Source organism: Cygnus atratus, chromosome 5 (genome assembly GCF_013377495.2).
Source record: "Cygnus atratus isolate AKBS03 ecotype Queensland, Australia chromosome 5, CAtr_DNAZoo_HiC_assembly, whole genome shotgun sequence".
NCBI classification, from domain to species: Eukaryota; Metazoa; Chordata; class Aves; order Anseriformes; family Anatidae; genus Cygnus; species Cygnus atratus.
In genome coordinates, this window is record NC_066366.1 from 30,656,158 (window position 1) to 30,681,930 (window position 25,773).

At 39.1% G+C, this 25,773-nt stretch overlaps 1 protein-coding gene across 12 annotated transcripts in view; it reads right to left on the bottom strand.

Annotated features, from left to right (window-relative positions):
• The window catches only part of NUMB (NUMB endocytic adaptor protein), a 100,770-nt gene that overhangs the window by 60,859 nt on the left and 14,138 nt on the right, over positions 1 to 25,773 (bottom strand). The window contains exon 1 of one of the 12 annotated variants that reach the window (XM_050710915.1): positions 8,382 to 8,528. The exons of the other annotated variants lie outside the window; for them this stretch is intronic. The gene's annotated coding sequence lies outside the window, so the exon portion shown is untranslated. Of the gene's footprint in view, positions 1 to 8,381; positions 8,529 to 25,773 lie in introns of those variants that run through there. 12 annotated transcript variants of the gene reach the window in all.

Below are 25,773 nucleotides of genomic sequence, written 5' to 3' on the forward strand. Positions count from 1 at the left end.
AATTAAATCCTAAATTCCTAGTAAGCATCAATAGTGAAACCTTCTGCTTTGAAGGAAATCTATAGCTTTGTATCAACAATGTCTTTATGCTTCAAAGGACATTATTGTCTACTGCCTGAATTGAGCAGCTTTTTTTCCCCACATGAAAAACCTAACCTCTTACAAAAATTGATATTCAATCGCAACACCACTCCTAAAAGAGCTAACCACTTATCAAAATACCATTAGATATTCTTGCAGCCCTTTTAATTATAACCAGCTATCAGATTTACATACGAAATTTAGGGGAAAAAACATAGCATAACAATCCCCCACAAAGCTTCACCATTTTTGCAAAGACAGCTCCTCCTCCTCCTCATCTGAGAGCCTGTTATATGTCACAGGCAAAATGGGATTCAGCTTTTTTGAGGAATATTTTCAGAACAGATTTTCTATTCCAACACCCCCGCAGCAGAACGCTACGCGTAAGAAAGCCATTCAACTGCCGGCTCAGAAAGCAGTGTGCAGATGTATGAGCAAATAAGCCTGACGTTCATTAGCTGGCACGATACCTCCAGCATTCCTTGTGTCCAGTAGTTCTTGAAATGTTACATCCATGTCACTGAAATTAAACTGGTGACGCTGCTTCAAATTGGGAAACCTATGTAATAGGCAGCAATAATCCAAGTAATCCAGCAGCAGTGCCTGCTTAGCACCAACACACATCTCCATCATGACAACGGAAGGGAGGTGCTTGGCAGTAAGTTCATGATGAGGGTTTCAGCAAAAAACACATATTTTAAGAGTAAAGCATACAAAACCCTTAACCCTCTAATTCTACTATGAAGCTGTTCACAAGTCAGTCTGTATGGACTACGTAAATTAGTCATGATTTGAAAAAAATCAACATTAATCCTGCTATGCTTAAATGGCCGTGTCACACAGCAAATCAACCTGCTAAACTGTAGTTGCAAAGCAAGCATAGAGCTTTAAACTGACTAGTACAAAGGTCTTCAAGAAATCGAGCTTTCATAAATTACAGCTTTGCGCACATTCCAGATTACAACATGGACTTTGTAAAGATTTGAGACCTTCGGAGTGACGTGCTTCTGAGTAAGCAACAATATGAGGAAGTGTTCTAGCTGATACCGCTCGTCTCTTCAGACAATCACATATCAAAGGTGCATCATTGTTTAAAATGGCTCCAGTTCTTAAGGATGAAGATCCGTTCCCTGTCCTGCCTTGACCAAAAGGGAGGGACACACTGTCCTTCAAAACATCCTGTCAGGAAAGCAGTACAAGTGGGCAAATTTGGAGATCAGGATAATAAATAGTTTTGCTAGCTGCTTAGCCTTCCAAAAAAATAATTATTGCCTAAGAATGTGAAGGCAAGTACTGCCCACTTCAGAAATCCCAGTGAACAGTAGGAACAATATATTTGTTAAGCTCTGTAGGGGATGTTTTAACATGAAAGCTTTCGTTTATTACTAGTCTGTTATGACCTTACGCGTTTCCTGAAATTAGCTTAGCAGAACAAAATATTTATTTGCTATTCCTCCAATATAGAGATTAGGAATTTATCAAAACACAGCCCAGGACTGCTCAGTAAGAAAACTGTATTCCTCTGTTTAAGAAAGATGGTGGTTTTTTGTACGCTTTTATAGCTTTTTATGCATTTCTTTTTTTAGGAGTAGATCCTCAGACCTGCAAGGAGATGACTAAGACATAAGGAACAAGTAAGGAACAAGTATTTTGATCAGGCTTATCTTCCCTGTTCCTGAATTCTGGCACCAAGTCCTGACAGAACAAGCTGTTCGACAGGTCAATAACAAGCTGCAGGGCTCATAAGTGAACTGGCAATATTTATTTTTACTCATTCCTCCCCCTAGGTAAAATTACTGCTTTCCTTATCGAAGAATCTATCTTCAATACACAATTACGAAAAAGACTGTCCACAACTACTTGATCGACTATGTTAAATGTAGTTTTAATGTGTTTTTAAATATTAGAAGTTGATATTTAGTTACCATTTCTCCCCAGGATGGTGTCTGTACTAACCTCTGCCGCCTTCTTGAAGCCTATGCAAATGAACAGCATTGAGGAAATATGCAAAACAACACCCTTTTTTATTTTTATTTATTTTTAGGAAAACTTCTACTGAGAACCACAAAAAAAGCTTCATTTAGTGAGTTGTGTTTTAGTGCTACAAACATTTAAAATGTTTACTTAAATGAGAGTTGGATGAGCCTTGCTCTTGTGTTTAGTTCAATCAGCAAGCGTCAGCAATCAGTTTGCATTTCTAGATGGCTGCATTTGAAACTGAGATGGGGAATGAAAAAAGCTGGCAGATGATATCTCAAGTAGTTAATATTTTTTTACAGTTCAAGTTTTTAATGCATTAGATAAAACACATTACCCGAATTTTCAACATTGGATTAAAACGACAGCTACGAATTTTTGAGGAACAGAATAACATTTTATCAAATACCAAAAAACTGTATAAGTTACAGACAGTAAAACATAGAGCCAAATCACTGAATCGAATTTGAGCTTGCTGATATTAAATCCTTAATCAAACTGTGAAATGCACTTCTATACTGTACTTTTTACACAGTGACAAAGCAAATTACAGGTGGTTTATTCAGTCTGGATTATGTGAAGATTTAAATTCCAGTTAAATTCCTGATAATATATACATTCTTTACAATAAAGCAAAATAAGATTAAAGACCTGTTTTTTCAGAAACTAAAATTGCTACATTCACAGATGTTACTATAAACAGTGATAAAATGTTAGTATATGGAAGAGATCCATAAATACATTTTTACAAAGTACAGTTAACGTACAAGCTGGTACTTGGGCTTTGTACAAGCTTGCAGCAACAACAACAAAAAAATCACTTCTTCAAAGAGTTGCTAGAAATTTGTTTTGTTTTCACTGTATGTTTAGGGTTCAGTTTAAATTGCACTGAGCAAGATTTAAGTGAAAACTTTAGCTTTCAAGGACCAATTTCAGGTTGAGCAAAGTTTATCAGACACCTTCAGGTGAATTTTTATAAATTTCTTGGACCTCCTACCTGCTTGCAACGCTATGGTTCACACATTGCATTGTGCCCCTATTTTAAATGAGAAGCCAACTCTGCTAAGATCATGTTAAAATAAGCAGTATTGTAACTTGGGAATCTTCACCAAATTCCATAGCGGTCATTCTGCTACACACCTTGGGGAGCTGACTACAATCCCTTTAAAATAAAATCAACCCCATTTAATTCCTATTTGGATCTGGACATCTGGAATCAAGTACATTCATGAGCAAGAACCATAGAGCTGCAACTGTACAAATATTTTTCTTATCAATTCCTTGCCAAAAGCATCTCAAAACTCAAAGATCAATTTCACAGTGAAAAAAAAAAGGTCACATAGGCAGACTGGCTTCTTGAATTCAGGTACTGAAATTCTGGGTATGCGAGAGGTATTCCAGGACCAACATACAGTCTCATCGTGGATCAAGTTTTCCAGATTGTTTCCTATGAACTTCTGGGGTGGAGCTGGTGTCTCCTTAAATTGGCAGAATGATTATCACTGATTTTATCGTAAGAATTTCTGGCATCCACTTCAAATAACAAGCAGCAGACAACACACATTCCAGTTTGCATTATTAGGATTAAAACAGGAACCTCTTTCCATTGACACATTCCTTCCAACAAGAATTATCTAAGAGATTGCCAAACTGATTGCAGTTGATTGCAGCATGATGTATAGACATTTTAGTGCATTTGTCAACAGAAAATGCTGAAGCAGATTTAAGTCTTCAGAAATCTGATTTTTAAATTAGCTTGAGAAGTTGCCTTTAGAAGTGGTTGTAGAACAGTGCGTTGGAATCCCCACAGTCCATGGAATACTATTTGAAGATTCAGCATACTAGAAGAGATATCATTATTTAGTTAAACCTCCAGTCAGCCAGCCTGGCTTCTGCCTTCTCACACAAAGATGTGATACTGTGCAATTTCACTACCTAATTGAACACATGTGGACATCTAACACGGATACACTGTTAAAATTCACTGTTAGCTGTACTGAATCTGCCAAGCCACCGTAAGTATAAAGATAACCACAGATGCCTGTGACGAACCTCTCTAAGTATTAATGGCACTAAGTTTGGATTTTTCTTCACCTAATCATATTAGTCTACATGTATTCTTGTCACTGTTGTTTTGGTTTAACTATGTTAATGAGTATCTCCATTCTTGAGACTGCCTAAAATTTAGAGGCTTGTGATGTTTTTCAGTCATATAAGACTGTTCAATAAAGAATAAAACCATGGAAAGATGTCAGTCTCAGACTGTGATGAAGATGTACTACAGACCAGCAAAAAAACTCCAAGTAATACAAATTGATACATTGGGCTTTTTAGCAGAAAAGAGCATTATTTATAGCACATAGCTATTCCAAACTTTCCTCCTGAAACTTGTGAACTATTATTACATGCTTTTAAGATCTGGCTCAGTACAGATGCAATAGAAGTGACACTTGCTGCTCCTACATGCAACTGTGGTCACATTCGAATTTTGCTTTGAAAGGTTTGTGAAATCCTTCCAGTATTCACACAACCCCTAATTACTGTGCAAGTTTGGGTGTGACAATCAATCCAGGTCATGTTCTTCAAATCCTTCCTTTGGCTTCCAGTTGCTTTTATCAAACTCTTTCCATGGTTACCTGTATGTATGCTTCATATACATCCCAACAGTTCTGTTAGAGCTCTTTTGGTTATTCACCACAGACAATTTAAGGAGCCTGCTCCTAGAACTCCTCTTAGCCTTCATACTCAAATGCTTTGTCTCTTCTACTTTTCATGCAACCATAAGCTCCAGCTAAAATATTTCTGAAGATGAGAACTGCAAACCAAGACTTTGTGAACATATGAAGTCTTGGAAAAAGACATGCTTAAAACAAACAACAATGTAAAGTAGCAATACTAGTTCTGAAGACTTAAAAGACAGCTGGAAAAATGCTTCATTTTCACAGAGGAGTAACTTACAAACTGCATGAAACTTGTGCCAGCAGGGCTGCCTGTACCAAGAAAGCGCAATATACTGTGGGTTCAGCAACGCAGGGCCAGACAACAGCGACCCTGTAACTTTTCCAGCTTGCAAGTCATTGCATAAGTTGTGCATTAAGCACTTTCACATTCCTTCATTCATTGAACTTTGGCATCAAGTAACATTTAAATAATTGTCTAGAGCTGTAAAAATTGTTTCCTCAACACTTCAAGTACCCTTAAAATAAATGCTTTAGTTTTGTTATCACATTCTTCTCTAGGACTTTGATAGCTCTCTCCAAACAGCTTTGCATATTTTTAGTCTAATCACCACGCTTAAACAGCACTATGTTGTCCAAGCCTGAGTACAAGCAGTCTGCCAACAGCAGGCAATGGCAAGGACAGTGAAGCACAGGATGACAGTGCTGGAATGCAGGCACCTGCTAGTGGGTTTGCTTGCAGAACCTTGATGAACATGAGGTTCCTGTCAACCTATTTCTTCAGCCTGTCAAGGTCCTTCTGAAAGGCAGCACAACCATCTGTTGTATCATCCATTCCTCCCAGTTCTGTATCACCTGCAACCATGCTGATGGTGCACTGTCCCATCCTTCAGAACACTGAGGATGTTAAATAGTCCATGTCCTATTAGCAACCCTGAGGGTGCACCACTAGTAATGGGCCTCCAGCTGGACTCTGTGCCAACACTCAAAATTCTTTAAGCCCAGCAGTTCAGAAATCCACCTCACTACTTACCTAGCCTGTAGTTCATCAGTTTGTCAACAGTATGGAAGAAAGTGTCAAAAATCAATGTCAAAAAACCATTGGCTGTTCTCCCCTCATGCATAATGTAGTCTTTTCATCACAGAAGGCTACCAGGTTGGTCAAACATGACTTCCCCTTCATAAATCCATGCTGACTACTCTTAACCACCTTCTTGTCCCTAATGTGCTTGAAAACAGCTTCCAAGAGAACTTGCTCCATCACCTTCCCATGGATCACAGATTGTTTATGTTGGAGAGGACCTCTGGAGGTCATCTCGTCCCACACCTCTCCTGCTCAAGTAATTGAGGCCGATCAGTCAGTAAACCCCCAGATCCTCTTGTGCTTCTTGAAGGGGAGACTGGCATTTGCTTTCTCCCAGACCACAGTAATCTTCCCCAATTGTCATAATCTGTCAAAGACAGTTGAGAATGGCCCTGCAATGACACCAACGAGGTCCCTCATCACTCCAGGTCCTACGGACTTGCAGAATTTAAATGCTCCCTTACCCGATCTTTCTCTACCAAGGCTAAATCTCCACTGCTCCAGACTAGTTGCAGAGGCCTGGGATTCCTGAAGGCAAATCTTCCCAGTAGACACCAAGGCAAAAAAGGCATCAAGTACCTCTGCTTTTTCCATGTCCCACATTTTCCCTACTCTTCCTCTGGCTGGTGATATACGTGTAGAAGCCCTTCTGGCAAGAATCACAAAGGGCAACAAGATTTAACTTTGCAGGCTTTGGCTTTCCTAACTCTGCCTCTGCACACCTCAAGAGCCTTTTAAATACTGAAATGAACAAACTGCTAATGCAAACTGAAAAACAATAAAAGACTTGAGCATCTGATCTAGGAGGAGAAAGACATGACTTACCATTCTACTCCTCTTCCTTGGTTATTAAACACTAGGTAGAACAAAGCTGGGAAGTAAAATGTTCAGCTATGTTATTAAAAAATGACTGTAATTTAACATACCTTTTAATCAGGTTTGCCTCTGAAAACAGTACTCATCCTTCCCTCATTCTAGCTGTTATCTTCTACCTGTACCACTTCTTACATACTAGCAGACTCAGCATTTGCAAGGCTGCATGGTGGAAGGGAAGAGGGACACCATCCTCCAGCTAAAAAGCAGCTCTCTGCTGGCTTAGTACAAGGGCACTGAACAGAAAACTGCTTCTATCAGCAGCACTACTGGCTCAAATGCACATCAAAATCACTACTACAATCAAGGAAGGCTCTTCCTTGTGTGATCTTAGACCTAAAATACTTTTAGAAATAAACATGAAGTTAGACTACTACATGCATGCTGTTTTAAAATACTTCAGCATTAAATAAACCTAGCCTTAAGTGCTTGTACAGTCCTTTGGATATACAACTACTTTCACTGACCTCTTCTGATCTGCAATTGACTTACTGCTTGGTTTGATGAGTATTACTTCACCTCACATTTCATTTAAGTGAATGCCTTCAGGCACTAACACAATATGGTCTTACTACCTTGTGTACTAGTCACTTTTGTTCTAAGCTAAACAAAGTGACCCTAAACATTTTACTCAGTCAATAGTTATGTCAAAGCATGAATGAATGCAACCACACTAGATATATCCCACACAAGAGGGCAGAAAAAGATATGCAGAAGTAGTCTTGTTTTTTCCTGAAGCCTTAGTGTTAAGTTACCTTCATAAAACTGCAGCCACACACGCAACTGGTGATTTGCGAGAAGCTTATGAAATACTTGCAATTAGGAGAGGGTGATGGAAACACAAAAGTCTTGCTTTAACATCCCCAAACTCCAGAAAGCATCCCTTACATCCTTTGGCCACCAAGCTTCAGGCAGAGAGTGGCAGCACATTACTCAGGAGCAGTATTTCCTTCCCTTCCCTAGCCTACAGCGACACAACAGTTACCTGAACATGGAGGTCCAAAGACACTCTCAGTCACACCTCTTCCACCCTCTGTTATCTGCCTCACACACACAAGAAGCAGGTGCAGTTAAATACAGATGCAAAAAGTACAAAATAAGGGAAAGATTTCTTCCTGGAAACCTTCTTAATTAGTGTATTCTAACAACCTTTGTAATGCAATACAAACCTTAACCAACTGTTTAGAATTAACTGCAAATTGCCTCTCCAACCTGCTTAACCTTACAACACAAATATCACATTAATGATGGCTCAGTTTGCTCCTGCAGTCAAAAACAGAAAGCCTGACTGACAGCTGTGATATGCACTGTAATGAACATGATTAGGTAGCAAGACAGCTGTCTCCCCAACAGCAGCACAATTTCCCTGTTTATAACCACGATGAAAGTGAAATTCTGACTTCCAGGAAACTGAAGTGATGCATCCCAGTGGTTACACATGTTGGTGTTTCAGAACATACAGTTCTTTCATCTTACCTGTCAACTCACACCTTACAGCCCGCCCCACGTTTCTAGGGCACAGCATTGTCACACATGTCAAGAGGTATGTTAGAATAATACAAATAACTCACTGGGTCCAAACAACATGCATTAAAGAGCTCTGACTGTACAGAACAAATGACCAGACTACTAACATGAGCATGCTAAAGCCAGCTTCTATGCCAGAGGGTAGTAAATGTTGCACTCACATTTAGAAGATGCTAGGAGCTGTTCTAAGAATGACTTATGAATCCTAATTTAGGGTGATATGGTGGTTTAAACAAAGCACTGTGAGCAGACAGCAGCTGTAAGAGATTCAGAGATGCACAGGTTGGCTGACATTAACAGCTTGATATCTGTCAAGACAGATGAAAATGAGAACATCTTTACAATTATAAAAAATAAACTATTACCATGTTTTAGCCTCTTGAAATAAATTACTCTGAACTTCCTAAGTAGGACAAATAATAAACAATTTTTGGAAAAATCTAGGTAAACTTTAGTCATCCATCAGAACTTGTCAATTCCATTTAGCTAAGTTATTTAAAAATGAAAGAAGTACTTGGATTTTCAGAAAACCTCTGACAGAGGCTGACAAGAAGTGCCAAGTGTCAGAAACTAATTCTTAGGGTAACAATCAGTGGCTAACAGACTCCACACAAGACTCTTCCCTCCCTCAAGCTCACAAGCAACCCACCTACACATGTGTACATAGCTTCCACTAATGCAACAGGAGTGTTCCTCTCCTACTGTTCATCTTCCTGCTATAGGTAGGTATATACACTATTGCTGTTCCCTTGGACAATCCTCTTCTGATAGAGGCATCACAGCCATTTTTTTACGCTGTGGGTCTTATGGTTATTGTTAAGGGGAAAAGGAGTCTGAATGCCTGTAGAAACAGCAACAAAAAAGGAAAAGAAAAAAGCAGTATATCTTTAACCAGTTCCCTTCAAATCACTGGCTCCCAAACAGATTTAACAAGTTTACCCAAAAAGCCTTTGAACAAAACTTTAATTAAGTCTATTCCAAAACAAGCAACCACTTTGGCTCAGTGCTCTAGGTAAAACTCCAGTGCATTTACAAGTATAATCAGTTCAGTGCAGTCCTCCCTATTTCCAATGTAAGTACTGCTATTTTTGTTTGACCCCAAACCACACAAACTGAAACAGCTAGCAGGCAGCTGTTTCATCTACTTCAACTGATTTCCACAAGCAGATGAACAAAAGTAGAATGCCAGATGAAGAAATGTTGGGAGTGGTACCTTCAGAAACGAGTTGGTGAGGTTTTTGTGTCTGCTTAAGTGTGCTCGTGAATACAAAGTTACGCTCGAGCAAGTAGTTTTACTAGTGAAAATGCACCATACCTGCACAAATTGAATTTTTCAGCCCATCAGATTCAGAACAAATATCAAAAGCAAAAGAACAAAGTGAGGCTCTACAAAAATTATCATTAAAGTGTATGAAGAAATTTGCACTATTACCATTAACTTTCCCTCTTTCAAAAAAGCAAAACTATTACTTGCCAATACAAGTGAAAATCCGGGTATCACCACGAGAGCCATGACATCTCAAGTCTCCCTAAAGGCCAACACACCCAAAGCTGTGTGCGTATCAACACCATTTTGAGCAAGTATTTGAAAAACTGACTCAATACACAACTATTGATCACAACACCTATGTCCTATGTCAAAAGCAGGCATTAAAGCATGGAAAGAAGGTTGCTTTGTACCACTAAAAGCTTTCTACACACGTCCAAGGAAAAAGTGCCATTGACTAACAAGAACCTTTTATTAAAAGATTTAAAAAGATTTTAACGGAATTATTTTCCTCCAGAAACTAGTAGCACTCCATAATTTAGCAGATCCACAGCTCTATTAGTCTCATAGTATTGAGTTTCTTAGCAAAACACGCATTCAAAAAAATCTTCAGCACAGCAAAGCAGAACACTTTTACTGGTGTGTCCCCAGGTCAGAGAGAGACAACTCCACCTTGTCCTTTGCTACTTGGACTTCTAAAGAAATGGCATTTAGTTTACAAAACTGAGAAGGCTGGATTAACTAGCATAAATGATCACCTCCATGCTGTGGACCGTTTCATAGAATTACATTTCTTTTCCAAAGAAAGTCTCAATGTTTTGTTACCAGATCTCACTCTATTTAATGGCCACTGCTAGCAATCATGAGCAGAAACAAGAAGCGTTGTACAACCTGTTTGCGCTACGTGAGTCTGAAGAAAGACCACAGTACCTTCAGTTTGGGGAATGCTTTTCCTGTGAGTTGGTGTTAATTACAGCATTCCTAAAAACAGAACTGGGACAACAGTTGAAGACCCTAATATTAGTTTCTTACTCTGTCTTACAGATCTCAGTATATACACAAGGAAAAGCAGCGTATCCTTAACAAGGAATTTCTCTCCAGGGCTAGGAATATCATAGGTCAGTCTTTGATATGAAAGTCAGCAACAAGCTCATCACAGCTCTCCTGAGCACTACTTGGGAGAACTACGAGGGAGCTCTGCTAGGTCAAATTTCTCAAAGCATTATAGACATTGTTTTCAGGAGCACTGATATGATCAGAACAATGCTACCAAACACCACAGTGTAAGTCCCCGCAAGGTCACCTGTCTGCATTAAAGTGATGATGAGCACACTGTGGCTTGTGTCCACAACGGATGAGGAAACAAACAGCAGCAGACACTCATAAAGAGGAAAAACAGAAATTAAACGTCTTCACCTGCTGAATAATGGAATTTTTCTGCTAGCTTTCCCGAAACACACTGCTGGTGTCATTCCAGCTCTACAGTTTGAAATGTGAAGATTGATATAAGCAGCGCAGGAAAACTTAAAACAATCCCCCAAATGCTAGGTTACAAAGGAAAAGAAGGAACTACAATGCAAATACACATATTTTACATTATGCTGGTTACCACTGAACAAGAAAAACTGGTTCGCTCACATGGACAAAAGAAGAGTGTGACTTGCCCAACCAACGTTTCCCTAACTCAGCTTCAGTAAAGTGAACAAAATGAGTAGTCCATTCTCAGGAAACCCCAGTGACTGCAGAGGGTACAGCACTTCCAGTGCTCCACAGCTTCTCTGCCTGAAGATGTGAAAGGCGGCAAAGAGAAGCAGTGGCCAGCAGAGGCTATACAACAGATCAGACTGAAAAGCCATAATGCCAGCTTACCACTAACGATGTGAATTTAATGCAGCTGAAAGGGTTGTGAGATTGCTAGATATTTGAAAAACCTTTGGCCACACCAACAGTTTTGCAAATGAAAAGAGCCAGCAAGATGCAGCACTTCCCCAGAAGTGCTGAACCCTGCTTGAGAATCTGAACTTTCATGACAGTCTCCTAGAGAAAGCATTTAGATTTTTATTTATTCTTTAAAATATTTGCCATCACTTAAGAAGCTATGTCTGCAAGTAGCCAGATGGCTTTTCACCATCAAATTACTAGCTATTTTGTTTTTCAGCAGTGTTGTCACTAGGGATAATAGCGACAACTGTAAAGACATTAATGGATGACAATTTCCCATGAGTAAGAGCACACTGACGGCCAGAAACCTTGCTCCATGGAGATGTATGCAACCTACAGAAATAGAAATGTTTTCTTTTTATAACAAGCACCTCTATTACTCAGTTAGAAATGAATTGTCTGCAAGATTCAATGTTGCTCTGCATACACAGACCCAAAACCTGCAGGATGCTGTTACCAGATGTTTTCCTGTCCTCCCTTCAGACCACAGAAGCTTACAAAACTTGAGAAGCTGCAACATTCACAGCACAACAGTCACCTCTCAACATTTCAGGCAGGAATTTTACTGTTTTCTCCTAACAAGGATTAGACCTACTTTCTACTGCAGGCATTACATAAAATTTGAAGAGGCTATAAAAAAGAAAATTAGTATTACTACTTATGTTCCATTTTTAGACATTTTTCGCTATGAAAATTCAGCTGATTTGCTTTGGTTGTGAGGTTTATCTTTCCCCCCCCCCTCCATTTCTCGGTTCTCACATCAAGGATACAATTCTTCAGCCTCAGACGTCAATTGCCATACGGAAATATCTTTAAAGCAAATCAATACTAACTTTATAAAAACAATTACCTGCTTAAATATTAGTCCTAAACTACTTTAATATCTCCTTAAAGGAGAACTTCACTTTTTATGAATCCTTTTAAAAAAAGCAGCCCAAAGATTAAGCAAGTTTTGTAATTACTGTATGTCTATATATAAACAGAGGGAGAGGGGAAGAGTTACTATCTGTTTGTTTTAGAAACAACCACACATGTAAAATTCCAAAGCCGCTCATAAAAGACCTCATGTGCCTGCAGCGCGTGGAGCCACCCCTGAACCTTGTTAACAGGGTTTTGCATATGACAAGCTTATAAGAATCCTCCAAAGTATCAGCTAATGGCACATAACTGTCTTTACTTTCAGCTATGTTCCAAGGGGCATCCGCAGCTATAGGTTTAACTATGAAAACATAAGTTAAGCAAAAAATTCCACTGTTCTGCCCCAAAATCCCATCCAACAGACTGAATTTTTTGAGTAAAAACATGGAACAAGTTCATATTTGCTAAAAAACAGAGCATCACTGTAGTTTTCATCACTACCATACACTTGTATTGCCATGACAAGTTGTTTTATGCATCTATACACACATTTTTAAAATATATGTCATCTTACATAGCACTGTCATCTTACATAGCAGCCCATTCTCAAAACAGAAAAACGACACAAACACACACACAGCATGCACAATCAACTTTCACAGCAAATGTTTCTCAGCTCTGCTGGGTATTGGTTACAAAAGTCTGGGCAGTTAATTTCCTAGAGGCTGATCCTACAGCTTTACTATATTTGCTCTTATTTAAATAAGAAAACAGAACTCTAATTCTGCATAATTCTGTAGTCTGAATTTATGGTAACAATTTAGCATTACGTCAAACCCAAACTCAAGTTACAGTTTCTGAGGTCTGCATGCGTACAGCATTTCTCTTCAAAAAGCAGATGGAGAAAGACAAAAGCTCTCGAGTGGGAGGAAGCAACAGAGAAAGAGAGGAATGTACCAGCTTGCCAAAAATGTGCCACAGACTCTACAATACAATGTTAATAATTCTGGCTAATGCAAATGCAATAAAGGTCAGCATTTTATATCCAGAGTCAATCCCTTTTCCTATTACTAGACAAAAAGCACTAAAGATTTTTTTTTTTGTTAAAGCATGAGTCACTTTACTATCCCTTTAAATTGAAGGATGCCATCTGAGGTTTCTAACAACATTTTTCATAAACTGCTTTCAGATGTATGGAATTAAATATTATTTTAAAAGATTCTGGCTTGCTGTTTCTGGCTTTATTTCCAAAAGTTTGGACAACACTTTGCACTAAAAAAGCAGACAAGTACAATAGGTTTTTCAGCTTCTCCGGAAAAAATAAGCATGTTTAAACATTTAAATGCAATACTAAACTCCATTTTCCTAAAAACTACTCTCAGGGAAGTTCATCTAAACAGCTTAAAACAGACTAATTTGAAACATATTCTATGCGTTACTTGGAGTAAATATAAATCAGTTCAGATTTGGTAGAGAGGAAACAACAGGTTTTGACTTGCAGAATTCAGTCAGATCCACACGACATATTTTATATCCTGCTTTTTCTCCCGTAAATCCTACGACATTCAGAAAATGTAGTATTTTAGAAGGAATGCTCCACAGATGTTTGCTTCACATTGTGGAAGCTCTTGCCACGGCCATAGCAGCTACTCAGCAAATTAAAGGAAGTGCTTCAGAGCTCATTGTTATGCATGGTTTCTTATATTACTTATTTAAAAATGAATCTGATCATACAGTAATGAAATATTTCTTCTCTATATATTCAGAAGTTTCCTGACCTCCATAATACTAATTTAATTAATAATACTACTTACAAAATAAAGTGCAGTCTCACTCTTTCACAAGCTCCAAGCTTGTCACAAGCAACCTCATAATCACAAACTAGCCCTCATCATCACAATTTCACACAGTTAAATAAAGCTAGCATCCATAAATTTTAGCTGCATAATCTTCCATTTGAGTGGGTTATATGTTTACTTGTGTGACCAACTAATTGGATTAAAAGGCAAACAGGAGCCCACTAGGGAAAGGGAAAGAAGGTGCTTCTATTTGTGTCCAACAGAGATTAGCTTTAGGCTTAACACTGCTTGTATTGTAATTATGCCTGGGAAGAAGTAATTAACGGTAAAATCTGCAAATATCAGCAACTGACAAGTTCAGAGGTAGCAAGGGCCTAGTTACGTTGACAGATTCCCTCAGAGTAATTTTTCAGTATGTGTTATGACAAATGAAACATACGATGTATATACTCAAGAAGGAATATAAAGTAAGTTTCCATCATAGGACTACCTTGGATTCCAGTTATACTGAAAAAAGAGTGAGGACCAGGTGCGTACAGGATGCTGCAAGTGATAGAAGAAGGAACATATAAACAAGGTAAGAGCTATCAGCAGCACAACCACTGTGTCTCCATCATGTTTATCACTGTGTCTCCATCATGTTTATCACTGCAGCATTGCTCACATTTCTGGTGTCCACGTTTTAAAGCAAGCTTTGTAATATTAAGTCTCCAATCCACAAACACAAAAACCGAGTTCTTAGGATAATTGACTTCTGAAATATGTAACAGAAAATTAAGTAACAACTTGATCATAATCTAAATTACAAAGACTTCAAGCTTCTTTTCATCTTTTGTTTTTCTTCCCTACTAGATCAAGTAGCTGTCATTTGATACTAGACTAATACTTGTAACATACTTCTAGCCACTGAAATAATTTGCCACAGCATATGAGGTGAATCAAACATTTGAAGTTTAAAAAAAAGGAAGCATAAGCTACAGTTCTAACAAAACATGGCTTTGCTGATTTAGGTCTATTTTGTGTAAGCTTTTACCCCAGACATCACCAAAAGAAACTGTATAGCATCTGATTTCTACCTACAATATAGGTCAGCCTAATAAACGATATGCAATTAGACTTCACTAGTTTGGTTGGAAATGCTGCCTTAAGGAAAGACAGCAAAACAAGGGAAAAAACAATCGCCATCAGCATTATCTAAACATCAAGAAGTGAAATGTCGAGACAGGAGTGGATGTCTGCACACCAGAGACAAGACTGGTTGCATTTTAAAGGTGCCACCCTTCTCCTTTCTGCTGGGGTGGGGAGGCAAGCAGAGACCCAGGCTGAGATAATGAACCTGCTGCCCTAATGCCACTAGGCCAAGTTAGGTTCACCTTTACATATGATAACACACATTGTCTAACTCTTTTCTTCTCTCTAAGCACTTCTTAAGCATTGCTCCTCAAGAAAAAAAAAATCAGTACTGTTACTGGCCAGGTTCTTTAAGGACATCTGCCCAAATACACTTGGACCTTCTAGATAAGCACACTTACTCTATGCATATCAGGGTCCTTCTTCCAGACAACGAGAGAACTCTGTACCTTACTATCTTGATAGGGAATTTCATAAAGGCCAGCACCTGAGGTGTGCTCCATACAGGCAAAGGGCAAATGTGCACCTAGCACAGCACCTGCACCCTAGCCTGAATCCCGAGCATCTGAAACAATGAGAGAAGCGTTAATTATATCAAATTTTGACAAATTAGTACTCCAGGTCCCACAAAGCTTGTAATTAAACAGAGCTTTACCTGTGACTCAAACTCTGGACTAGGAGACACTTCACCAGAAGTCTAACGATTTGTTTTTGCTGCTAGGCTTTTGTTTGCTTTTGTTGTTGTTGTTTTAAAGCTTTAGTTACTCTAAGTATTCTAGAAACAGATTACTTCAATTGGAGATGCGCTTAAGTACATATTCCACACCACAGAGCTTTACAGAGCTAAGGAAATGAGTGCTGCTGTGCTCTGCTGGCACAGAAATACGACTCCTTTAAACTGATGGAGCCTTTAGATGAAGAGGAGATACCACAATGCAAAGTTTGTTTTCTTTCTCCAAGAGAAAAGGGAAAAAGAGTTACAGCAGCTGCACCATCTGAGAGTGGACAACTCTGTAAGCTTGGGACCCATTTTTACCCAGTCACTGTTTGCAGACTGAATCAATACAAAGAGACAGACTCTCATTACCTAGGACAAAGGCAGGCTGAGCTACAGCAGCATATTAACCCCAGCAACAAAGCCTGGGACCCACCCAAGTCGGGTCAGCTCAGATCCACTGCCCTTAAAGCCCAGGAGCTAGAGGCTCCCCACGCCTCCCTTGGGTCTCGGGGGAACGGTGGGGTGCAGCTGCAGCCCCATGCTGAGCAGTGGTGCTGAGCCAGCAGGGACCCAGCACAGCACACGCCTGAGTAACAACCCCTGCTCGCCTCCCCCAGCTCCTGCAAGGAGCAAAAGCAGGCAGGGAGCCCAGTGAAAAGGCACATCCAGAGCAGCTCTACAAAAGGCAGCATCTCTGTGACAGGCCCAGCGCCATGCAGCAGCTGAAGAGGACCAGAGCGGCACCACGGCACACAAGTCTGCTCTGCACACAAGCAGCTCTGGGGAGAAATTGTAATTCTGCACGGAGCCTGAGAGCAGCAGCTGTGCTGCTTCCACAGCCCAGCTGGGACCTGCAGGCATCACTGGTCTGGAGGCACAGTAATAAGCACTAGCTAATAGACTTACAGGATTTCAGTTGACTTTGCATCTATTGCTCAGCAATCCAGAGAAAATCCCAACAGAAAAACAAAATATTGGCTATATTTAGGCATTACAAAGGTTCAGAAGAAGAAAAATTAAAAGAAAGAAAAAAGAAATCCATCTTAAAGGCTGGATTTGGACCCTAAACAGCTGGCTATCTTTGCTATAGCCAGCAGGCTTCAAAGTACAGCAGCCACCACTAGCTTGACATACCAGGATTAAACGAGCAATAACCTACAGCAGATTTTTCTCAGAAAGCAGAGAGGACAATCTACAGCCTGTAAACTCAGACTTTTATTCCACTGCACCAAAAACATGTTAATGTCCCCAGGAGAGCGAACAAAATCCAGATTTGTACAGTTTGCTAGTGCTGACAATCTTTTCCACTTGGAACTTGAAAAGTCTGTCCTCCTTTGTCCAGTTTGTGACTGCACTAGTACTAATATTTTTTCCTAAAGCCAGTAGTTTTTCTACTAGGTAGATTTCATAAACAGAAGTTTAAAACACATTACATCAATTACTATAAACTGCATTTCACAATTTCTTTTGGACTTTGGCAACAACCTCCCCCGGTTATTAGAACAAACCTTTGAAAGACTTGAACCACCACACAGTTTCAAAGCAACTGATGTCTGCCTTCATTAAGATAATTAAGGCAGAAAAGCAGTAGAGATTGCTTTAATATGGATTTACGTGAACACTTGTACGTAACTGGAACTTGGTACTTTTTATTACGTTACTAGTAATTACTAGGCCTTGTTTTAGTCCTTCATTTGAAATGTACATTTTAAAGAATGCCTAGTTTAACAAAGCAAAGAAAACCTGTGAGAAATTCAGCTTCTTCTGTTCTTGACACCTAAATTACCTTCAAGTTTAAGAGCATAATGGAAGAGATGATGAATAAATACAACCAGTTCTGTACCTTACTAGTCAAGTATGTCTCAGCTATGTTACAGATTATGTTCCTGTAAAGAATAATCTGCCTCCATAACCATGGACTGCAAAAGCAAGGAGATCCTCCACCACAAGTCTATAGGACTTAGGAACTTCTACTGGTAAATAAACATTTTGCAAATTTTGTTCCAAAAGTGCTAAATGTAAGGACAGCAAATACCAAATTGTTTCAGTATCAGTTATTACCCAATTTCCAGACATTTATATTCTTTCTACTATTGCTATTGTTTTTATTTAAAGTTCTATTTTGTCACTGAAAGCTGCACAAGGAATAGAAGTCTGCTACAAAGTGTATCCAGAGACAAAGGCTTCATGTTTGTTTGCTGGTACTATTAAGACAAATGTGTATCCCTAAAATCATCTTACTCATCCAGAAAGAAATCCCTTTTCCTGAAAGTTGATGTTGTCATTTATTAATAGGCCAGCTCTCAAGTCTGCTAATAAATACCTTCTCTTGGGAGTGTCAGCTTGCATCCATTTTCCCATAGTTAGAATGGAAAAATTATCACCACATACCTTTTAAACATTTTAGACTGGTGCTTGCGGTTAACACTGCTACAGTCCCGGCAGAGTTGAGGCTCAGGAAAGAAAATGGAAATGGCCATTTTTCCATCTCTGCCACTAACAACTGACCCAAGGTTCTCCTAGCAACTGTGTTGAAATTGCCTTTAGAGGAAGGGTTCCTACAGACAACACTTCACATTTTAAGTCATGTCAGTTGAAAAGCATTGCTCATTTTCCACCATTGTTATACTTCTAGCTTACCCAGTTTTCAAGAATCATGTTGTCTGGTTCAACACATACATACTTGCTCTCAGCAAAGCTGCAGTCACAGGGGATTTCTAAGTGTTTAAATCTATATACTTTAACACAAGTTCTAATGGTTAGATTAATCATGAGCACTCCTAAATTTATGAGCCTGAAGAGCTTCAGCTGGCATGGCTGAACTAACTGCAGAATTAAATTACAGACTTGTGACTTACCAAAACTGTGAGATCCTTCCCTCACTTCTGTATCCAGAGCTGATTTTAAAAGCATCAGGGTAGACCTTGTGACTCCAGGATCCATAAAGAATAAAACCACACAAGCTTAGCAAGTTACTTCTGTTTAAATAGAAAGACTTCACTGCTTACCTATAACCTCTAATTATTTTATTTCTTGTATTCTTTATTCCTCCCTGAAGTGTCTTCTGGACACACCCTTATGTCTCGAGGTACAAATGTATTTTTAACCCCCCTAAATTAAAAGAGATCAAATTTAAAATAAGATCATGGGAGGAAGAAAAAGCTTGTCTTACATCTGCCTGCTCCAAGATCATTTTTTATACTAACCTACCTTATGACCGAAGAACCACAAGGTAAAACATATCTTGAATAGCAATGTGTTTAAAGTAACACATTCCTCCACTTCTGTTGCTAATACATCTTTGGTGCATACACCAATACTTCTGTGCTAATGAAAGAAAACGCCTCACAGAAACAATTGTGCAATGAGACAACCTTGTTCTCCAATGCTTTTGCAGGAAGATCTTTACTTGCACAATGTAGTCAGAGGCTTCAACGGCCTCTAGGTTATTGATTGCTCTTAAAACAGCACCTGAGCTTTAACTTACAGCAGCAACAGGCAGCACTTTTGGGATTGGGAGGAAGGGTGCTGATGTAAAGGGACAAGAGTTGTAAGCCAAATCCAGGAAAAAATCTTCCTCTTAAGCCCTACCTGTTCTGAGCAAGCATTTCCAATTAAGGAATGAACAGGAAGTGTTGTTTCATCTACTCAGCGCAAAAGTATGGCTTTCCAGGATAAGATCTGCCCTTTCAAGTTTCCTAGAAGTTCATAACTCTTAAGCTTTCCCACATGAAGAATAATGGAAGACTGGGTTTGACAAGCAAATCAATTTTATTCATGATTAAGTCTTATGAAATGAGTAGAAAAGAAAAAAAACCTTTCAATATCAACTTTTAAAAAGTGGACTTCATCCAGACTATTTCAGAATCAAAGAACTGCTCTCCAAAAGCCTTCACACGTTGTCTCTGCTAATATACATTATTCTCACTTTGAAGGTTCTCAGCCTTTTTCCTAGTTTAATTTCTGTTAGACACTTTACTTTGAAAGAAACCTGTTCACATTCATAGTGAACAGCTTGTTCTGAGAGAAGTAGCACCAAAACAAGTCAGAATCTAAAATAACTGCTGTCAGAGTTAAACAAATTGGATAACCAGCTGGACTGAAGGCAACTCGTGGAAGACAATTCATCCTCACTACAATTTAAGAAAAATCAGATGAGTTACACAAGTAATCATTGCAGGATAGAAGATGTCAATAAATAGCTTGGATCATCAATCACTTACTTTGTCCTAACACCTCCTTTGCATCAAACAGTGCTCAAAGGCATCTATTATTCATAGCTTTCCCCAGGCTCAGACTTCTCTGCAGCAATCTTCTTAAGGTATATCTGCAGCACTATCTAAACACAAGGCTCATACCTCACTTTGAGGCAGCTCACTCTGGCACCAAGCAGCAGGACCCCTGTACCCATGTATATAACCTATGAGGACATCAAGGCATGTAGAAAATAATAAATTAAAAAAAAACTCAGTTTCATGAAACAACACAAAAGCTATTTGCCACATTCAGAAAGAATTTTGATATTTGTATCCAGCAAAACAGGGACAGGATATCTGATTCTGCTTTGCTTGGAATTGATTATGTCTCTGATACACAGAGATTTACAAGTTATTTGGAAAACTGGTAGAGCTTTTCTAGAAACACCAGAAGACTTAATTTTGAAGGCACCATCATACAAATAACCCCTCATTACTTCTGGCATAAAATAAGCTTTACCCAACACACATACACAGGTTATTGTATCTCTTTTACAGTATTATCCTGTAGGAAAACTGACAACTCCACTAGACAAAAAGAGCCAAATCACAGCTGTGCCATAGCAAACAAACTGCTCACTTGGTGTCTTGCACCAGAATAAAGAGGAGAAAAAAGTATATACTCTTATTTCTCAAAATTGACTATAACTCAAGCCCAAATAGTGTCTTATCAGTAAATTGCTAATACTAACAAATTTAGAGGCTTTTAAAGCAAAGAATAGGAATAGATGACAATGTTTCAATGGCAAAAGCACCTGGACTTTATTATAGATACAGAACTGTGCACACCACGGTTAATAACCTACAACAGCGATGTTGCGAAGTTTGGGGCAAAACCAAACCTTATAACATATATAATCCAATTAGTTTTCTAGATTGACCATCCTCATGGCAGCGCTAAAACTGGGAAACTGTTTTTGAAACATATTTTGAACTCTGCTGCTTGCTGCCTTTTCAGAAAGTCAGACTTGCACACAGCAACACTGAATCACCACTCTAAAGAAAAAGAGACTATGAACTAACAGAGTGGGAAAATTCCAGGCAAATGTTAAGGATCAAGTGCTAAGTTATAGCTGAGTAAACAAAGTAGACATCTTTACCAGGAAAACAGACTGAAGTGCACTTAATATTCAGTTTCTTCTGCTAAGTTACAGGTATAATGCAAGTTTACTTTGAAATAACGTTTAAAAACAGTGATTCAGCTTGGCATTTGGCAGCACAGAGTATTATAGAAAGCTGGCTAGAGCAAACTGAAATTAAACACTTCCTCCTACCCAAATAAATCTTACTGAGTCTATAATCATACAACATTTCTTTCATGGCTAAAATTCTTTAGCTCTCCCATAAATACAAAGGTGTTTACCTCATAATAACTGGTCCATGCAATGTATTTTCAAATTCAGTTGAGCTCAGCTATACTTCAGGTTTCCTCGCACAGGCTGCTTGAAGTTAACAACTCTTCAGAAATCCTGTGCTCTCGGCAGAGCTGTTTGAGGACTCAGAGCCCTGGTGAGTGGTGACAACGTTCCCAGTTTGGATGTGGCCCCTGACACTGCTACAGCCTTTTGCAATATAGGGAAATGGAAATTAACTTTAAAGGCACTGAGTTGATACCCCAGTAACACAGAACATAGTGACAGAGTAACTGTGTCACAGCCATAGCCTGTAATGCATTAGATCGAATATCTCAACGGTTTCTCACCTTTAAGTAGTAAAACACAGGATTTTACAGATCATACTGAACAGTTATGGCAAGTAACTGCACCTGCACGCACGGTACCTCAGGTTTTCAAGCACAGAAACACAAATCCTACGAAGATGCAATTCCGTCTTCCTGAAAGCAGGAGCTGATTAAATCAAGAACATTCAAAAACTCCTCTATATTAGCACTTGTTTCCATTACAGCATGTCTCAAAAATCGATGGTCACTGAGCTCAGCATTGTAAGGGGCAGTTCCTGAAATAAATGAGGTCTCCCAGGCAGACTACACAGACAAAAGGCTCCTCTCCAGTCTCTTCAGAAGCACAGAGAATGACAGCCAGCAACATGGGGGAGATGAAAACAGACACTAAGGACCCACAAGCAATAACTTCCTTCCTCTCATGGCTTAAGTCTATCATTGCTCAAGGTTTTGTGTAAGTGAAGTTCTCTAAGCCACCTGGCTCCCACAAGCCTAAAACTTGATGGCTTTAGCCATGGCTAACGAGCTCAGGCACCTGACAGATTTCCTCAGAGCTAGCACTTGCTCACCACTACTCTCCTAACACCAGCCCATCTTCCACATGAGGAACCCTCATTCAAAAATGAAAACCCACATGCCAAGCATCAGTGACACACCCATGCACAAAGGAAAAAAAAGCCCATATCCAGTCCCCAGGACTTCTACCTTCCCCCAGTCAGAAGTGTCCCGAGAAACAGGCCTGAAGGCCATGCTTGCCCTTTCCCACCTCGCTAGTCCAGCAAATCTTGTATTACGTTTCTGCAATGAAAAACATCCTTGAAGAAATGACATAAACCACTTATCTCTCCTAAAGCTGAAACACTGTACTTTTTCACAGGCAATTCTGTTTTTGTTTACTGCTTTGTGCAACTTCCTCCCCCAAAACATAAACAACCTTCTTGTTTTCCCAACACCCCCAAAATCAGCAGCATATCCCTTCCACATGGAAATCAGAACTAGCTTCAGCTACGAGCTGCAAGTGGTCTTGTTGATTCCCAGGAGGACCTGCCCTGAAGGAAGCTAGGATCCTTCTCATGTTTAAGACCAGGTTGCAGGAGATGCCAGTGCCAATCCAACCGCCCACTGCTGCCCCTAGTTCCCTTTCTCCCTTACAGCAGGATTTGCCAGACAACTTAAAGACGATTTAGCTCTTCACACCAGCACAAAAGATTCACTTCTTTTTCTGTTTTAATTTCCTGATGGTTTAATGAGTGGCTATGGTTTTATCAAGGAGTCAAACACAAGACAGGTGCTTCAGAAACACATGGTCAGCAATGAAACCACTTCTTTCAGTGGTGGCAAACAGGTTGAAAATTCATGCGATAACCAGGGCCACCCTTGGACTTCCCGACTAATGTCACTGCCAGGATGAAAAATACTCGTTAGCCAACAAAGTTATCTGGGGAAATTCAATTTTGACTTTACAGCTCATGCTCTGGGCTGTTTCTCTGAATGTCATAATACTGCCTAGAGGCTCATCTACCACCTCCTTCAGCGGTATTTTAGAAGGAACGACCTGTGAACCACAAAAATGTTATAAACTTCAAATGAGGCTTAAAACCATAAATTCCAGGGGTTATGGGCATCTTGCAACTTAGAGTGTGGCACCTTAACCCTAGAAAGGGCTTGAGTCTTGTCTGTTTTATTTGCTATACTGAGCAGTAAATACTTTTCAACGTATTCAATGGCATTCTCGCATGCATAACTTTCTACTGTGCATCAAAACGAAAAGTCAAAGCGCTACTCACAACCCTGAGCCTGGCATGCCAGGAACCTAAAAGTGAATGAAGTTAAGGTAGCAGAATTTAAGTTTTTTGGACATAACACCAAATAACATTAACAAATAGGAGATGTATAGAACAAAATAAAGTTGTCAGATCTAAAAAAAAATTTGTCTTTTACTAAAAAAAATAATTATCTTTCCCTTTGAAGCTCCCAGGGGGAGCATACAGAAGGAGAAGGAGGATCCATCAACCACCTTCCACTTCAACAAACCTGTTCCATACCACAGTGTTATTTTAATTTGCAAAACAGACTAAGAATTTGCAATTTTCTTCAACATTCTTCACAACATTTGCATCCTTCTTAAAACGTTCTTCACAAGAATTCTGTTTTGAATCAGACCTACACACAGGATTTTGTTCACTGATTGAACAAAGAATTATAAAATCTGCTGCAGTCCTGCCTCTCCCACTTCTTGTTAGCCTGATTTTTTGATCTTAAGACATCTACTAGTCACAGTTAAATAGAAGTTCTGCTACCTGGTTAAAGGCCACTAGACAATATAGACTTATTACCAAATAAAGGAGAATTTCAAGTGCATTAGAAGAAACTATTGTGACGCCTTTCAGATAAACAGTAAATGATATCTCTGTTCCAAGAAGGATGAGTCACAAAAAAAAAGTTAACTGTGAAGAGCTACCCTAGTTTTGTCTGGACAGCACAGAGTAAAGAAGTATGTGACAGTCTAAACAGTAACCTCTGCACATATTTTCCAAGTATCTGAGCTTAAATGATCCCAACTCCGCTAAAGAATTATAACTGTAGGAAAATAACGTACATTACAGACACTCATCTTGGTTTTGCAAATGCTGGGAATACAGTGAGGGTGGTGACAGGCCATGAATTCCTATCTTTAGAAAAAATAAAAACAACTTACAAATTGCATGGAAGAAAAGAATTAGAATAAAAATCTAGGATCTCCTGTAATCCACTTCCAAACTTAAAACAGCAGATAATTAGGTCCTTAAAGTAAACACAGAATAACGTGATAACATTACAGAAATGGGGTTTGCTTTAGCACCTAAGCCTACATGAGATGAATGCCAATGCACTCCATACCAGAATTACATCTTTTCTTATTATTATTTTTAATTAAAAAAACAGACTTTGTTGAATTTGAACACATACCTTGTGAGTGACACCTGATATGGTAATGACCATTTGTTTGCTTTTAAAGGGGGAAAAACACCTACTTTGGTACTCTGAGAAAAAAAAATAAAAGACCATCCTTGCTACTTCCCTAAACTATTCATCTTCAATCATTTCGATATGCCTAAAAGAAGCAAAGAGCAAAGGATAACCAGGATTCAACAAACTGCTTTGTTCATGCCTTATGAGCTATTAAGTCCTGAGCGAAAGAGCTACTCACAGTTCCATGAAAACAGCTGTCTGGAGAAGCAATTCCCAGCATATTTTGTACTGGCACCATTCCCCACTTTCTGTAAACAATATGTCCCAAGAATTATGCCTGCAGCTTTAGGACAGTATTGTTTAAGGCCTTGCCAGCCGTACCTGCCTTACGAACACCACACCACATGGTAAACCAAGGAATGCACAGTCCAAGAACAAACAAACAAAGGTTTTGCTGGTGATATTCACAGAAGTAACAAAGTATATCTGGAAAAAAAATTCTGGAAGAAGGAAGGAATTCCAACATGAATTTCATAGTACTGTGGCTACAGCTATTCTACAACAGATGAGCAGTCCTTGGGATCTGGGGGTGATACGATGCCAGTCCCTTCCCACTGAAGAAACTGGGACAGCAAATCACAGCAGATCGATCCAGTATCTCATTGCACAGAACTAGACCGGATATAATGTCACCTCAAATAGTTGAGTAAATAAATTGTTAATTATTTCATGAAGCTAAAAGGCAAACAGCAGAAAGATGTGCATTAGAAAGTTGAAAGACCATCTTTGAAAGCAAAAAGGGAGCTTACACAGAATTTACCAAAACCAAACACCAAAACAGTAAACTGGATAACAAACAATCATTTATGTAAAAGCCACATCAAGGAGAATAGAATAAGCATGTTTGTACATTTTCAGATACAACTGGAGCCAGAGGCAATCACGTATAA